The 16,880-nt window shown below is 37.5% G+C and overlaps 1 protein-coding gene and 1 long non-coding RNA gene across 4 annotated transcripts in view; both read left to right on the plus strand.

Annotated features, from left to right (window-relative positions):
• LOC132131520 (CD276 antigen homolog) overlaps window positions 1-16,880 on the plus strand; it is a 440,273-nt gene that overhangs the window by 179,094 nt on the left and 244,299 nt on the right. The window lies entirely within an intron of this gene.
• Window positions 1-16,880, plus strand: part of LOC132131525 (uncharacterized) — a 187,221-nt gene that overhangs the window by 76,195 nt on the left and 94,146 nt on the right. For 2 of the 3 annotated variants that reach the window (XR_009428884.1, XR_009428885.1), the window contains exon 5: window positions 5,570-5,777. The exons of the other annotated variant lie outside the window; for it this stretch is intronic. This is a non-coding gene — a long non-coding RNA (uncharacterized LOC132131525). Of the gene's footprint in view, window positions 1-5,569; window positions 5,778-16,880 lie in introns of those variants that run through there. 3 annotated transcript variants of the gene reach the window in all.

Consider the following 16,880-nt stretch of genomic DNA (forward strand, 5'->3'; position numbering starts at 1 on the left):
GGAAACATGTCCTACTCACATTCACTTAAGTAAATGCTCCAAATGTTCCAAATGTGCTCTTGCCCTTATATGTCAAACATATATCATGTTTTGTCATGCTTTTCGGTAAAAGTATCTAAACATCCCTAAAACAATCTTCAATCTGTCTCATTATTGTGGACATGAATCTGGACTTTCTTTGTATCTGTGAAACATGGCATCAGCCAAATGACTATTTGAATTTTAATATGTGTGTCTTACCAGGCTTCACTTACACTGATCAACCACAAACCACTGGTAAAGATGGCGGTCTTGCTGTTAATTATAGATCTGATGTCTCCATCTCTGAAGTTAAACTACCTTGCTTTTCTTCATTTGACTGTTTGCCATTCCAATAGAATATCTATTCACCAATTCTTGTCTTAAATATTTACCGTACTCCAAAACATCATACTTTGTTTTTCTCTGAATTTACTGAGCTTTTGACACTTGTCAGTGCAATTTGTTCAGCTGTTGTTTTAACTGGTGATTTTAATATCCATATGGACAATCAACATTGCAATACAGTTTGTTTTATGGAAATATTAGAATGTTTTAATCTTACTAAAGATGTCAATTTTCCAACACATAAGTATGGTCATACATTAGACTTGGTTTGTGCTAAAGGTGTGACTATTGACTAGATTGAGCGTACTGATGTATAAGTGATCACAAACTTGTTAATTTTAATGTGTTTCCACCTCCTCTGCAGACAACCAAGGAGCATGTAATTCATTTTAGAAAAAGCGAGATATTGACCTAGACACTTTTGTATATACTATCGGTGAACTACCATTTGTGACCTCCATTGACTAATATAATGCTGCCTTTACATCTATTTTGGATGAGATGCCCCCATGAAGAAACATGTTGTTTCTTTTAAGAGATCTTCTCCATGGTATACATCTGTTATGAAGGGAGTCAGAGTCGTTCGGACCCAATTGCTTGCTTTATTTAAGAATGGTCAGCCATGAAGGCAGAATTCAGGAATGGCGTCAGGTATGTCAGGGATATCCAGAATCAAAAAGAGAAACAAGCAGAAGTCGGGGCAGGCAGCAGAGAATCAGAGTCAAAATACACAATCCAAAAGGTCAGACACGGGAAAAACACAGGGAAAACGCTCAGAAATGCTATACGGGGCTAAACAAGACTTCGGCAAGTGTCTTCTTTTTTCTTCTTTTCTGGAGTTTTTCTTGGCGGTTGGCACACAACGAAAAGGTGCATTACCGCCAACAACTGGTATGGAGTGTGGATCTGAATGACTAATTTTATTCAAAACAAAATAAAACTAAATTGAATCAACAAAACAAAAATTAAGACTCAAATCTTTTCAGTCATATTGATTATTCTAAGATAATGAAAAACGATTCCATAGCATTAATCTCTTGAGTTTTTTCTAAGAATTTCTACTAAATCAAAATTTATTTTTTCCATTCTAAGGTTTCAGATCATTTCCCATCTTTTTCCCTCATATTTCTTACAGTGCACCATGATGTGTTCTGTTGTCTCTTGTTTCCCCACAGTATTCACATCTTCCAGTGTTATACTTACCTATTTTAAATAAAGTGCAGTTTAACCCTGTGTGCACAAATTTAAGTCTAGATATAATAGTCTCTTCTCTCCTTTTCCTTCTTGCACATCTCATTTCTCCCACTCTCCTCTGAATTTTGTAAAACCACCGTCCTTTCCTCTCTTCTTGCCAAGTGTCTGTGTGTGAGTGCTGCTTATATGTGTGTGTAAATGAGGTGCAGGTGTGCAAAGGAGATTAGCTGATGAATGAGGTGTAGGTGTGGCAAGGTGATAGTGATGCAGTGACTCATGGGAGATGTAGTTCGGGTGGGGTGCAACAGTATGAGAGGTGCTAGTGTCCAAGTGATGATATGGTGACATCTGGTGGTTGATGGGTGGAATGGTCCTGAGTGGAGTGCCCTCTACTGAAGTTCGTATGATGATCGTGACAACATCTGTACTACGTGAGCTAAAGGCAGCTCATAGGCAGTTGGAGCAACAATATAGGAAATCTGTCCAACAGTTCACAAATTTATGTATGACCGGCATCTGAGTGAGCACCAGAATTCTTTAAAATTGCAAAATGTTTTATTTAACAATCATTAATAGTGGGGTTTCTAATCCATGAGTATTGTTTAATATACAATTAATAATCTAACCCAACCAATCACTAGGCTTAATTACCTAACCACAGAGCAGTGCAATGATTTTCTTAAATATATTTTTCATGTAAAATCGAGAAAAATTTTCAGACTATTGCATCTGCCTAGACTTCATCTGAGCTATTAGACCTCCTCTGTTTTCAAGTTTTACTGCTGTTAGACTTTATTTCAAAATTGTTTTCTTCAACGATTTATTCATCTTCTATACTTGATTCGGTCTAACAGAGAAGGCTAAACAAAAATAAAATTCCTTGAACAAAACAAAAAATTTTCCTCTTGTTGAAATCTTTCACGTTGTTAAACTTTTACATTTTAATTTGAGTGGTCACTTTGAAAAACTAAATTGTACAATAGCACACAGGTAAGCTTTAGTGAATTTTGAGGCAAATATCAGATCATCAAAAACACATGCTAATATTAAGGTAGCATGGAAGCTAACTGCTATATGGACACAGGTTAATTACATGGTGTCCCAGAAGGTCAGAAGATGAAGATAATGAAAGCTGATTAAAAATACAACTCACGTTCATTAAAGAGTGTGAACTACCCATAAACAAATGATTAACTAGAACAACTTAAATATAGGGCAAATGATAGAATTAAAGACAAACAGTTGTGACAATTACATGAATAGCAATGATAACTAATATGTGGCGCGAAGCTAGAACTAAGACAAAGTAACTGAAAGGCTGTGACAAACAGGTTACTCTTAATGGATGAAACTACTGTATATTTTTGAAGTACTAAATAAAATGGCGCAGTATACAGTCAAACTAAGTGCAGGGCTTGGAAAAGCTCCAAATATTGGTCTTAGAGCAGCATACACTCAGATCACTATAGCAAATAAATTAAGATGAAATCTTAATGTCTGTTGGGTTAAAATGTTTATCTTTCTAAACTCAACCTGTTTAAAAGTCTTAATATGACTAACATCTTTCTTGGAGATGCCAAATATACAGTTTAAAAGTTCATTTTGAAGTCTTCTTCACTTCTTTTGAAGTCAGGCTGTGAATTGTAAAAAGTCAAAAAGTCGTGGCCTATTGGTTAGAGAGTTTGATTCCTAACCCTAGGGTTGTGGGTTTGAGTCTCGGGCCGGCAATACCACGAGCCCTTGAGCAAGGCACTGAACCACAACTGCTGCCTGGATGCCGCAGCATAATTGATGCCCACTGCTCCGGGTGTGTTTCCACGGTGTGTGTGTTCACTGCTGTGTGTGTGCACTTTGGATGGGTTAAATGCAGAGCATGAATTCTGAGTATTGATTACCATACTTGGCTAAATGTCACGTCACTTTAAAGAGCATCTTAATGCCTCAAACTAAAGTCTTGAAGTTATTATCATCTCTTCTACAATACAGTGTTGCAATTTATTGCTCTACTTTCCGCAAGCCATAGTTACTTGGTGACTCTTTTGAACAACATTTTTTTTTACAGTAGTTCTGCAATTAGTGGGACATACGTGCATGTGTGATCTAACCCTTTTTGGAGAACATTACTGATGCTATCAGTCATCTTAAACTCAACACATTTCCAAGAATGGACTGAAGGTTTGTCTTCTGAATTCCACAGATTATATGCTAAAAATGTACTCTTGTCACAGAAAGTAATATTAAAGGTTCACTTCCTCTACACTTACTCAAGGCATTAAGTAAAAAAGGCAATATGTCTTAACAACAATTACAACATTTAAGCCTTGAGCAATTAAGATGCTATAATAGATACCAACATTTTTTTTTTTTAAGGTACACACATCTCTAATGGGGTAGATGCATATAGTGGCCATGTTAGATTTCCAGTCTAACAAGTGTATGTATATACACTTCTAGTTTTGCCTGATGCCAGTATAGAGAGAAAGCCAAAAATGTTCATACATAATATCACTTCAAATACTATTTGATCTCAGGTGTCAGGTGAATGAATGGAATAATAAAAAAAACTGTCTTGTACATGCTATCAGAAATTTCCAACTTCCCATTTCTGAAGCCATGATAACCAGCTCATCACGTTCACATGCTTTGTTGTCGGAAAGATAGAAATAATCCCTGACAGCAACATTGTTTAGTTCCAGATCTGGCCCACACTGAATGATGGCACTTGGACGCTCTTCTGCTTTCAGTGCTTAGTGTTCATCTGACCTTGACTTGAATATTTTTTTTCTCTGGCTGCTGAATCTGTTTATAAAACAGGTTTGCAGTAGTAAAAAACAAAACAAAAAAAGCAATCCAAGACAGAATGTGATCAGGTGATTCTAATATAAGCATGATGAAGTGGTCTAATTCAATGATCTCATCTGAATCCTAAATACTGATCATAAGTTTGTTGCTCCATTAATTTAGGTTCACCAACCCTCTGATACAGCGGCATGAAAGCCAGTAGTGTTGCACCAATCAGGAATGAAAGACTTTTTAAAATGTGTTCTATACAGAAAAAGTTTTGAATTGTTATATTATTTCGACACACAGACATCAAACAGCAACACATGAATCTCAACAATGGTGACATCAAGAAAAAACACAAACCCCAGTTGAAAATTCTTTAGACCTCTCATTTATTTATTTATGTATTTTTGTGATAATGATATCTTCGTGTTCCATGATGTCATGAGACATTTGCAAACAAGCAGCTCCACATTGCTCAAATCCCATAACTCTGCTACTGTAGATGTCGTCTTTGCCTTTGACATTTTTCAGCCCGATCATGATCACATCTCATCTGATCTCTTCATTCTGAAGCTGGAAGGACAGTGAGATGTTAATCAAAAAAACATCCAGACACAACAACAGTTTGTTTTCATATTTCAGTGAGCTCATGTTTTTAGTTTTTGTCATGATATTTACTGAGCAAAGAGCAACTATTACATTTAGATCTGTTAATAAAAAACATAAAAATTTGTGTAAATCAACACAAAGTGTGTCAGATTGACTGATATTCTAAATACAAATAAAGATGTTTCAGTTTACAAATATTTTTATATTAGCTGTACAATGAAAAAGGTTAAAAACAATAATTCTTCCAGTAACATTGTTACAAAGTCACCTGGTCTTTAAAACGTTTCCGTTTCACAAAATGTTAGCATTGTTCATGAAGTGTTTGTACCTGAAACATTTAGTTTGATGTTGAAATGTTACTTGATTCAGAAATAAAATTCCCATTATGTTTGAAGGATTGTGAATGAGAATGTTTCCTAATGATTAAATAACCAAGAAAAAGTGCTTTTAAAACATTTAAAAACTGGATATTTGAATTCAGAAAGTTCATCTGCTTTAAAACTAGCAACTAAACCTGCATGCTGATACTGTATCCTATAAACAAACAAAGCATGAAGGTAATTTCAAGACAAGGCTGTGTGTTTGAGACTTTTACTTTCTCTCTCTCTTTTAGTTTCTTTGTAGATCAGAATGAGGATGTCTTGGTGATCTGATGACCACAAAACAGACTGTAATTGTCCACTCGCCTGCTCATCTCTGACAGATGCCCTCAGTCTCTATGAGTTCCTCCTCCCAAGATTACGTCAGTAAATATTATCTTTGAGTCTCACAGCAGCTGAACAATCTGTCAGGATCAAAACAAGAGAAAACACCTTTAGGGATTGAGCTCAGCTATATGAAAAAGAATACAGGTAATTTCTTGTTGTAGAACAAGTTTTTAATAATGAATTATTTAAATCTATTTGAAAGGCAAATTTGTGCAAAAGCCAGGCTGTGTTTCCTTGTTGTATTGAAATCTCTCTCTCTCTCCCAGCAGGGATATATAAGAGAAACGTTTGACTTGAAGAACACGATGTGTTTTCCCAAAGAGGTTTATGGCAGGAAGCTTCAATCACATAATCATGTAAGTCTGAGTACATTTACTCATTTATTAAATATACTGCTGTTCATTTCATCATTTCATTATTGGATCAAACTTCACAAGCATGCCTGCTGAAAAGACCATCTTATTTTTATTATTAGATATCAGACTTAATTATTCAGTGAACTAGCTCAATACTTTGTGGTCAAACGAAAGAATTGAGAAAGAAAACTAAGCTGTTGCCATGTCTGTTATTGATTAATTAAAGTCTAGACATGACAGATAAATGGTTTTCAGATATAAGTCAGAATTATGTTTAATATTAATAAAATTTAAAATTCAGTAGAAGGTCAGAGGTCTTGAATATATTGAAGTAAATCTGAGAAAGATAAATTACTATCTTGTGGTTAAGCCTAGGAGTTTGATACTCTGTTGAAAAATAAGTCAAATAGTCAATATAGTCATATAAAACATACCGCATATTGAAAACATTTGGCCACCACAGACAACATTGCACTGTGAGGTCAATTTAGGCATGATGTGGGCTTGATTGGGTTCCATGTTGGGCTATTTGAATGATCACCAGCTGGTTGTGTCCATGATAATCAGGTAAGTTTTAAAGAGTCTCACAACTGTACCAATGCATTCGCAATACCATCAATGTATTTTATAATTAAGTAAATATGATTCCTTGATTTACCTTTGTAAAGAATCTCATTGCTCTCCGCTGTCTTTACCTGCGTCGGCCACCGTAAAGGGATGAGCGTGGGACTGAGCCGTTGGTTGCAATTCACAACCTCACCGCTAGATGTCGCTAAAATGTACACAGTGCACCTTTAACTCTTTCCCTGCCAGCATTTTTGAAAAAAATTGGCAGCCACCACCAGCGATTTTGGCCTCCAGTCAAGGGCGTAGATTTGGTTTGAACATTGGGGGGGTTGAACGTTGTATGCTGCCCGTTATTTTTTTCAAAAAAATTTTTTATGTGTATTGTTATTGGATAATTTATTTCTTCCTATCTATCTATCTATCTATCTGGCAACATTCTTTAACTGATTAAAAATTCAACATATACAAATATGAAAGAGACAACATTTAGACATTTATTTTAAGATTTTTACATTCCACCTTAATGCATTTTAATTTTTTTTCTAAAGGGAAACACATCTTTAAAACATTAAAGGCATTAATGTATAGCCTAACTTTACAAAACTGCTGTTTTTCTATACTGTTTCCTATTTTATTTTATTTTATTGATTGAATGGCATCTTCTTTACCTGATCACCTGCTCCTCCTCTCCCTCTGCTGACTTTTCTACCCTGCAGCTATATTTACCTCGAATCTGTTATAAAAACATGTTAAGAGATTATACACCTCATAACGTTATGAAATTTGTGTATAATCATCATTAATAAAATTCTAACATAGTAGAGATTATCAAAAGAAAGAAATTAAGTATTGAAACCGCCAGTAGGCGGCAGTGTTTCACTGTTTTAATGAGTTAGCCACTTAAATCGTTAATTCATCCAATTCGTTCAAAAGTCAGATTAATTTAGTAAGAAAACAAACACCGATGTGAATACTTTTGTCGTTGATAATTACAGACACTATTGAAAAATATACTAGCAAAACAGACAGCTGCTTTGGTAACTTGTTATACTGATAGTTATAGCTAAATACATTGCAATGGATTAGCTAGCTAAAATATATGTGGTGTGTACTAACTATTACACAATATTCTCATACCTCATTCTCAGTACATGCTTTAATTTTTTTTGCATCCCTCTCTGACCAGCAGTTAAACATAGTCCGCTGTGCAGCGCTTTCTTCATTTTTGGCGTTAACATTAACCGTGTGCTCTCCCATTCAAACACCACTCGCTTGTTTTGGTGAAAGTGCGACTCATTGGTTGGGCGTTACCAATCGGTTCAATAGAGGGGGAGTATTTTTTGTCTGATTTATTATGACATACTCATATTTGATTAGGAACAAAATTGTTTTTACAAAATAAATGAATTCTATTTTTTCATATTATATTTTTCATTTGATCTACTGTGATTTTCATGTTGAAATATTGGGGGGGTTGTAACTGATGGATTTGAATATTGGGGGGGTTACCTCCCCCCCATCCCCCCCATAAACTACGCCCCAGCCTCCAGTATATTTTTCATATCACTATCTAGCTGACATGTTTCTACCCTTTTACGGTGTTTAATTGTAACAGTAACAAACCCACAAGGGTGGTTAGGTGCTGATTTGGAAATTTACTGTCAACAAGTTTAACCACTTTAAGGAAATGCAACTGTCATGTCTGCTTTCCAAATGTTTGTTAGTTTGTAAACATTTTTATTCAAAATTAAATTCCATAAAGGAGCTATGTTTTAATTTAGGGCCCCAGTAAATGCATTTTATTTCCCCCTACACTCTCTGTTTTCAGTTTGATTTCTTATGGATTCTGTGTTTTTTGATTCAGTACAAATGTATCATAAAAAAAATGGTGTCTAGTGAAATTATTTCATAAAACTTTAACAAAATAAATAATCATTTAAATAATCATTCAATCAAATGAAAAGCAAGGCCAGCTCTGCACTAACCACACCACAATAATGAGTAGATGGTGTCTTTGTCTATATCCTTTAACAAAGCATTATCTGCATTACTCAGTTATTAGTGTAGATTAATTAATGTTTATCAATTCATGTAGAACAAAACATGAAAGTTTCAAAAAGACTTCAAATGTCTTTATTTTATTCACAAATCATAAATGTCTATTCTAAAATCCCACAGGAAGTTCAAGAAGGGATGGCTAAAAATGCAAGCCTGTAGCTCTAAATGTGATTGGTCGACAGGGGTGTTGATTCAGGACCAACAAGGATGTTGACTGAGGAAATGTGCTGTTTGTTCTGCAAATAAATAAATTAATTAATTAATTAATTCACATGTTCTGTAAATAACCTTCAGGGAAAAGTCGCAAATGCTCTTTGCCACCTTGTATGACACATATACATTATTTTTGCCTTGTTTTCCAGTAAAATACCTAAGGTAATGACACTAAGATGTGTTTTTAGAGAATATACTACTAACTACTTGAATTAAGTAATTAGCTAATAAAATTGTTTTTGTTTTGATCTAGTCTGTGAGAAAGAGAATTATATTTTTTTTTTATTGAGGACGAGGATGATGTAGACACTAAACTTTTTTTACTGATAGCTCATTCCGAACTATGACGAATGACCTGCAGAGGGCAGCAGAGAAGCTCTAGAACAGGGTTCTCCCAGGCGGGAAGGAAGTCGACCGGAAGTTGAAGTCGGCCGCGTGCCGCCATCTTGTAGCAGAACTTCACTTGCGTTAGCATCCCATTGACTCCCATTAATTTTGGTGTCACTTTGACAGCGAATAACTTTACATCTGAGGCATTTAAAGACTCCATCTAAAGATACACGACAATCTATCGTGGGCTCCATTACCTTCTATGTTACATTATGGCCCTGTAGAAACAGTTTTTGTAAAAATAGGCTAACGATTGCCTCATAACCACTCGACTCTCTGTCGCACAGTAGAGAAATTACCGTACAGACAGGAGGAGAATCTCGCAGGCAATTAACTTAATATGGCGTACTGGCATTACATTTTAAAATACTGTACAAAATAATTAATCAGAATACTTACTCCTGCTCACCTACGCCAAAGAACTCCCCGCTCAAGCTCGCCGTCTCTGCAAGATTAACGATGGCAGTTTGCACGCAAAGCTACTAGAAGATTTACATCTGTCAGACAGGTTGCTGACGTCATCAAGCTTAGTTTGAGTCTGCGTGTCAGAAACGGAAGTGCTAAAAATCGCTAAAAATGGGCTTCACTTGTCTGAGTTCTAATGGGGTAGCTGTGTCCATTTCTTTTACGGTCTATGGGTTCTCCAAACTTTTTGTGAGTGAGGGCTTCCTGAGGGGATAAAATAGTCTCAAGGGCTACACACACACACACACACACACACACACACACACACACACACACACACACACACACACACACACAAGTTCATTTTTTTCCTCATTAATGTACACACAGCACCCCATATTGACAGAAAAACACATAATTGTTGACATTTTTGCACATTTATTCAAAAAGAAAAACTGAAATATCACTTGGTCCTAAGTATTCAGACCCTTTGCTCAGTATTTAGTAGAAGCACCCTTTTGATCTAATACAGCCATGAGTCTTTTTGGGAAAGATGCAACAAGTTTTTCACACCTGGATTTGGGGATCCTCTGCCATTCCTCCTTGCAGATCCTCTCCAGTTCTGTCAGGTTGGATGGTAAATGTTGGTGGACAGCCATTTTCAAGTCTCTCCAGAGATGCTCAATTGGGTTTAGGTCAGGGCTCTGGCTGGGCCAATCACTAAGAGTCACGGAGTTGCTGTGAAGCCACTCCTTCATTATTTTAGCTGTGTGCTTAGGGTCATTGTCTTGTTGGAAGGTGAACCTTCGGCCCAGTATGAGGTCCTGAGCACTCTGGAGAAGGTTTTCGTCCAGAATATCCCTGTACTTGGCTGCATTCATCTTTCCCTTGATTGCAACCAGTCGTCCTGTCCCTGCAGCTGAAAAACACCCCCACAGCATGATGCTGTCACCACCATGCTTCACTGCTGGGACTGTATTGGACAGGTGATGAGCAGTGCCTGGTTTTCTCCACACATACAGCTTAGAATTAAGGCCAAAAAGTTATATCTTGGTCTTATCAGACCAGAGTTCTTCAGATGTTTTTTAGAAATCTCCATAAGGGGCTTTCATGTGTCTTGCACTGAGGAGAGGCTTCTGTCGGGCCACTCTGCCATAAAGCCCCGACTGGTGGAGGGCTGCAGTGATGGTTGACTTTCTACAACTTTCTCCCATCTCCCGACTGCATCTCTGGAGCTCAGTTTTTCTTTACCTCTCTCACCAGGCTCTTCTCCCCTGATACGACGGCCAGCCTCAGTCATGAGATGCATCCTAATATACAGTACGAACCCGATTCCCAAAAAGTTGGGACACTGTACAAATTGTGAATAAAAACAGAATGCAATGATGTGGAAGTTTCAAATTTCATGTTTCATTCAGAATACAACACAGATGACACATCAAATGTTTAAACTGAGAAAATGTTTCATTTTAAGGGAAAAATAAGTAAATTTTAAATTTCATGGCATCAACACATCTCAAAAAAATTGGGATAAGGCCATGTTTACCACTGTGTGGCATCCCCTCTTCTTTTTATAACAGTCTGCAAACGTCTGGGGACTGAGGAGACAAGTTGCACAAGTTTAGGAATAGGAATGTTGTCCCATTTTTGTCTAATACAGGCTTCTAGTTGCTCAACTGTCTTAAGTCTTCTTTGTCGCATCTTCCTCTTTATGATGTGCCAAATGTTTTCTATGGGTGAAAGACCTGGACTGCAGGCTGGCCATTTCAGTACCTTGATCGTTCTTCTACGCAGCCATGATGTTGTAATTGAAACAGTATCTGGTCTGGCATTGTCATGTTGGAAAATGCAAGGTCTTCCCTGAAAGAGACGACATCTGGTTAAGAGCATATGTTGTACTAGAACTTGGATATACCTTTCAGCATTAATGGTGCCTTTCCAGATGTGTAAGCTGCCCATGCCACACACACTCATGCAACCCCATACCATCAGAGATGCAGGCTTCTGTACTGAGCGCTGATAACAACTTGGGTTGTCCTTGTCCTCTTTAGTCCAGATGACATGGCATCCCAGTTTTCCAAAATGAATTTCAAATTTTGATTCGTCTGACCACAGAACAGTTTTCCAGAGAAAACGCCTGCGCTTCTGGATTATGTTTAGATATGGCTTCTTTTTTTACCTATAGAGTTTTAGCTGACAAATAAAAACCAAACACAAAATAAATCCCAGGCCCTGTCCTCTCTTGTCTTTCTCTTTCGTCGCTCCTCTTTTGTATCTTTCCATCCTTCCAATCTCCTCCGTGAGACGGGTGAGTGTCGCACATGTCGTTCATTTCCAATCACTCCACCGGCCTCGCTCCGTTCCCACGGCTCTTGGCCCCGCCCCACTCGTCACATACCCCCATCGCCCCTCACAGGCCGGGAGGGTACCCACGAGACTGCGCTCTACTCCCCCCCTCCCTCCCTCCACTTACGGTGACCGGCGGCAACCTGGGGGTAGGACAGACAGCAAGAGAAAAGGAGATGGAAGGATGAGCAGCGACAGAGATGAGAGAGACGAGAGAGGAGAAAAAAAATTAAATTCCGGTTCCCAGACGCACTGCAGCTCGGCCCTCCACCAGCTGGGTGTACTCCTCTGCGGTGCCTGGCGGTGGCACTGGACGGCCCTCGGTGGATGGCACGACACTCCTCTGCCACCCGGTGGACGGCGACGGCTCCTGTGTGTTCGGGCAGCCGGCAGGAGTCGCCCGTTCCCTGCTCCTCCCGATTCCATCTCGGATGGCAGCAGGCTCCGGCTCCCTGGTAACCATACTGGTAACCCAGTATGGTTTTGATCAGACATAAATCACTCATATAATCTACCATAAGCGATTTGCTGCTTCTTGCTCTTCCGCGGAAGGTCTTATATGTGGGGCAGGAGGGCTGGGAGGACCTCATCACTTTGTCGTCCTTCCGCTATTCCTGGCTGGATACCAACATCTGCTTGATCAGATGTTGAGAAAGAGAATGCATCCACATCCAAGCAGTTCACTCAAGACCACAGGGGAATTAGAAAAGGAAATACCTTTATCAAATTCCTCTGCCAGCTCTGGCAGCTTCATAAGAAATCAGTGTACCGTTAAAAACCATGGGTACTGTACCAGACTCAGAGACACAGATATAGTTAAGAGAAGGAGTCCTGGAACTGGATGAAGGCAAGTAGAGCCGAGAAGAGGCTTGAAATTGAGAAGACCTTAGAGCAGGGGTAGGCAACGTCGGTCTTGGAGTGCTGATGTCCTGCAGAGTTTAGCTCCAACCCTGAAAAAAAACCCTCACTTGTCTTTAGCCTTAGTAATCTAGAAGATCTTGATTACTGTAGCTTGTTCAGGTATTTGGTTAGGGTTAGAGATAAACTCTGCAGGACAGCGGCACTCCCGATGCCGAAGTTGCCTATCCCTGCCTTAGAGCAAGTAAGTGTGCATGAGGAGAGAGTCCGTAATCCACAGTGGAGACCAGACAATCAGTATGTTTACACTGACAACAATACTCCGATTTTAATGCAATTAAGACAATACTCTGATTAAGAATCTACCATGTAAACAGAGATTTTTGAATATCTTAATACGGCTAAAGTAATAATCGAAGTAAACACTAATCTAATTAAAACACGTGGAGTATTTCTATTTTAGTCGCATTATTGAAGTGCGACATGTACTTCAAACATGTACACACCTTAATCACATTATTACCGTTGTGTAGGACTTTTCACTGCATTTTGCGACAGGATACACACATGACAGTGGTCAACCATTTGACAGCATACAAAATAATGGCTTCAACTACACCATCGTCTGTTTGCATGTATAGTATAACAAATAGTTAACTGAACTTGAACCTTTCAGTAAATTAAAAACGAAACACCCTAAACTGTATATGGCATCATAATGAAGACAAACTATATGTTTATATGTGAAATTCTGAAAGGGACACCGGATGGCATCGCTTGGTGATGATGTAATGACGTGTGCAATTAATTTGATCTATGTACTGTAACATGTAAATCGGGAACATGAAAGAAATATTATAAAAGCAACTCATGTAAACACCTTAATCGTAATATTGTCTTATTCAGAATAATATAAATAATTAGATTACTGATGTCCATGTAAACCTAGTCAATGAGACGGAAGGAAGTGTATGATTATATAGTGCTAGAAGATTAATGAGCTGATGATAAACATGTGTGTCTGGTTAGTACTCGGGTGATTGGGTGTGTTTACTGGTGAAAAAATGCATTTTTTATTCTGAAAAAAAAAAAAATGGTAGCCACTTGCATTTTATGGATCACCAAGCACCATGGTTCTAGCTAAAAATCATCTTAACTGTTCTACTCAAGAAAAAAAAAAGTCACCTACATCTTGGATAGCCAGAGACTGAGTAAATTAACAGCAAATTTTTATTTTAGGTAAACAATCACTTTAATGATGTAATAAACTTCACCGTAACACTGGTCTGAGACTGCTGTCTGGAGCTACTGTGACATATGGCTCTGCACCAGGGCTGTTAAGAGACCTTTGGAGGGGCAGGTGCTTAAAGTAAGGGGCACATGGAACTCGGCTTTAAATAGGGCTATGCTCCTTTCTGATACGTGTATCGAAATGGATGCTTCTGTATTGATGCTGTGACGCAGTTTTCAAAAAGAAACAACAGAAAAAAAGAATTAAGTTTAAAAGTTTAAGAAATTATTATTTGCTCCAGTTACTCTGGAATTAGAAACCAGTCAATCTGGAATTAGAAATGGAATTACATTAGGCCCATTATTATTATTATTATTATTATTATTATTATTATTATTATTATTATTATTATTATTGTTAATATTATTATTATTATTGTTGTTGTTGTTGTGTTTACAGGGTATGGTGGGTCTGCTGTTGTAACTTTACTGTTGTAGTTGTTGAAAAAAATATGTTATTTAAAATAGAATTCTATTATAATCCTGTTCTGAATTTATTCATTTTTGAATGATATTGATAATAAAAACAGGATTGACAAGTAGCCTATAAATCAGAGGATGAGAAAATCAGTATAAGCCTTTGTTATCAGTGTTGTGATCAATATTTTTAAGTTACTCTACGATTTTTAAATAATACTGTAATAATATAAGTTCAAAGTAATCATTTTTAGTAAGACAGCATAAAGGCAAGATCCCTCGACATCCTTTAAATCCTTTAATCCTTTAATCCTTTAAACAGACACCTTTGATTATATTGCTTTGTGTAGAACAATGTCTGCATTTTAAAATTCAATTTTTATGAAATGTAAATTCATCCCCAACACTTCATTCAGGAGTGTGTTTATGTAGAAGTTTCTAGATTTAAAGAGACAGTATTGATAGTCTTTGCATGACCTAATGATTTATTCCTTTCCAAAATGAGAAGAAGTGAATATCAGGAGCACTGAACTCTCTCGTGCAGTGTGTGTTTCATTCATACTCAAAGCCAGTGTCCAAAACACACTCATAGTAGAAATGTACAGGAAGTCCCTAATATGGACAAAATCATCTGGCTATCACTGTAGCTGAGTTGAAAAAAATCCAAAAAGACAATTAACCCACAAAATTACTAAAATATATGATTTATGTGTTTTTCAAGTCTCCAGGTAATAAACAAACTATGAGAATAATGCAGTACTGATTAACATATAATTTAGTAGCCTATATAAATTATTCATATATATTCCCTGCCTTATTCTATGATAAAAACAGCTGTGCATACTCTCTTCACGCCGGTCTTGTAAAATAATAATAATTTAATAATATAAGTATACAAGCACTATGCTCTGTTATGAACTCCACTTACCGGCAGCCACAGACATTAAAGGTCCCCTTCTTCGTGATCCCATGTTTCAAACTTTAGTTAGTGTGTAATGTTTTTGTTAGAGTATAAATAATATCAGTACAATTCTAAAGCTCAAAGTTCAATGCCAAGCGAGATATTTTATTTAACAGAATTCGCCTACAAAAAACGACCCATTTGGACTACATCCCTCTAGTTCCTGCAGTAATGACGTCACTAAAACAGTTTTTTGACTAACCTCCGCCCACAGGAATACACAAAAAAGGGGGTGTGGTCTTGTTGTGCTCCGACGGAGAAGAGGAAGAGTTGCATTTGTGTTTGTAGCCATGTCGTCGAAACGCTGTTATTTTCATCTCGGAGTCCAATCACCTTTGTTTGGGCTTCCCAGGGACGCTGTACTTGGAGATTAATGGTTACAATTTATGTTTAACTCGGTTCCCGAAAATTATAATCCACATGTAAAACTATGTGCAGCACATTTTGCTGAGGACAGCTTCCTCAATCTCAATCAGTTTAATGCCGGATTCGCACAAAGATTATTCTTGAAAGATGGAGCAGTTCCCTCTTTGTCTGGAGAAGGCGTTTTTTATGGACCACAACCGGTAAGTGTATTTTATTATTTAAGTTGGTGCGTTTAACAGTTTCTGTAACTTATTACACAAAGGGCAACGCTGTTCAGCTTTGTTAACTAGATGTTAGGGCTGTGCAAAAAAATCGAATGCGATTTTCATGCGCATCTCGTCAGTAAAAACGCTCCTGTGATTATAAGTACATCTCCAGCACATGCTCCTGCCCACTTGCTTCTCAAAACTAGTCCAATCGCGTTTCCAGGAGGGCAGCGTGCGCTCAGCTGCTGTCGAATCACAACACAGGAACCGCTGGCACAATCAGAACTTCTTACATATTTCTGAAGGAGGGACTTCATAGAACAAGGAAGTCATCAGCCCCTTTTTATGACAGTGAAAACAGCGGTATACAGATAGGTGAATTGTGTGAAAAATACTGTATTTTTTTACACGCGAAACATGAACACATGTTATATTGCACACTGTGAACACAATCAAAGCTTCAAAAGAGCGAAAAAACAGGACCTTTAAGAAAGCATCCTGGTAATGCACTGAATTAAAAGTCCCTGACCCCGAGGGATCGTCCCGAATGAGATCGTCTGGTTAAAGGTCATCATCATGTGGATAATTTTAGTTATGACTAAATTATTATTCATTAATTTTTCGTAAAGTTAGATAGGAGTATTTGTAAAAACATAAAATTTTAAGAAGCACAGGTGCGGATTTAACACAAATTAACCATTGCAAAAGAGTTTTAAGATTTACCCGAATTATAAGTTCATTAAAGAAAATGTTATACTGTTAGCACTGGGATATTTCACTGTTT

This window comes from Carassius carassius, chromosome 48, assembly GCF_963082965.1.
Source record: "Carassius carassius chromosome 48, fCarCar2.1, whole genome shotgun sequence".
In the NCBI taxonomy this organism is placed as follows: Eukaryota; Metazoa; Chordata; class Actinopteri; order Cypriniformes; family Cyprinidae; genus Carassius; species Carassius carassius.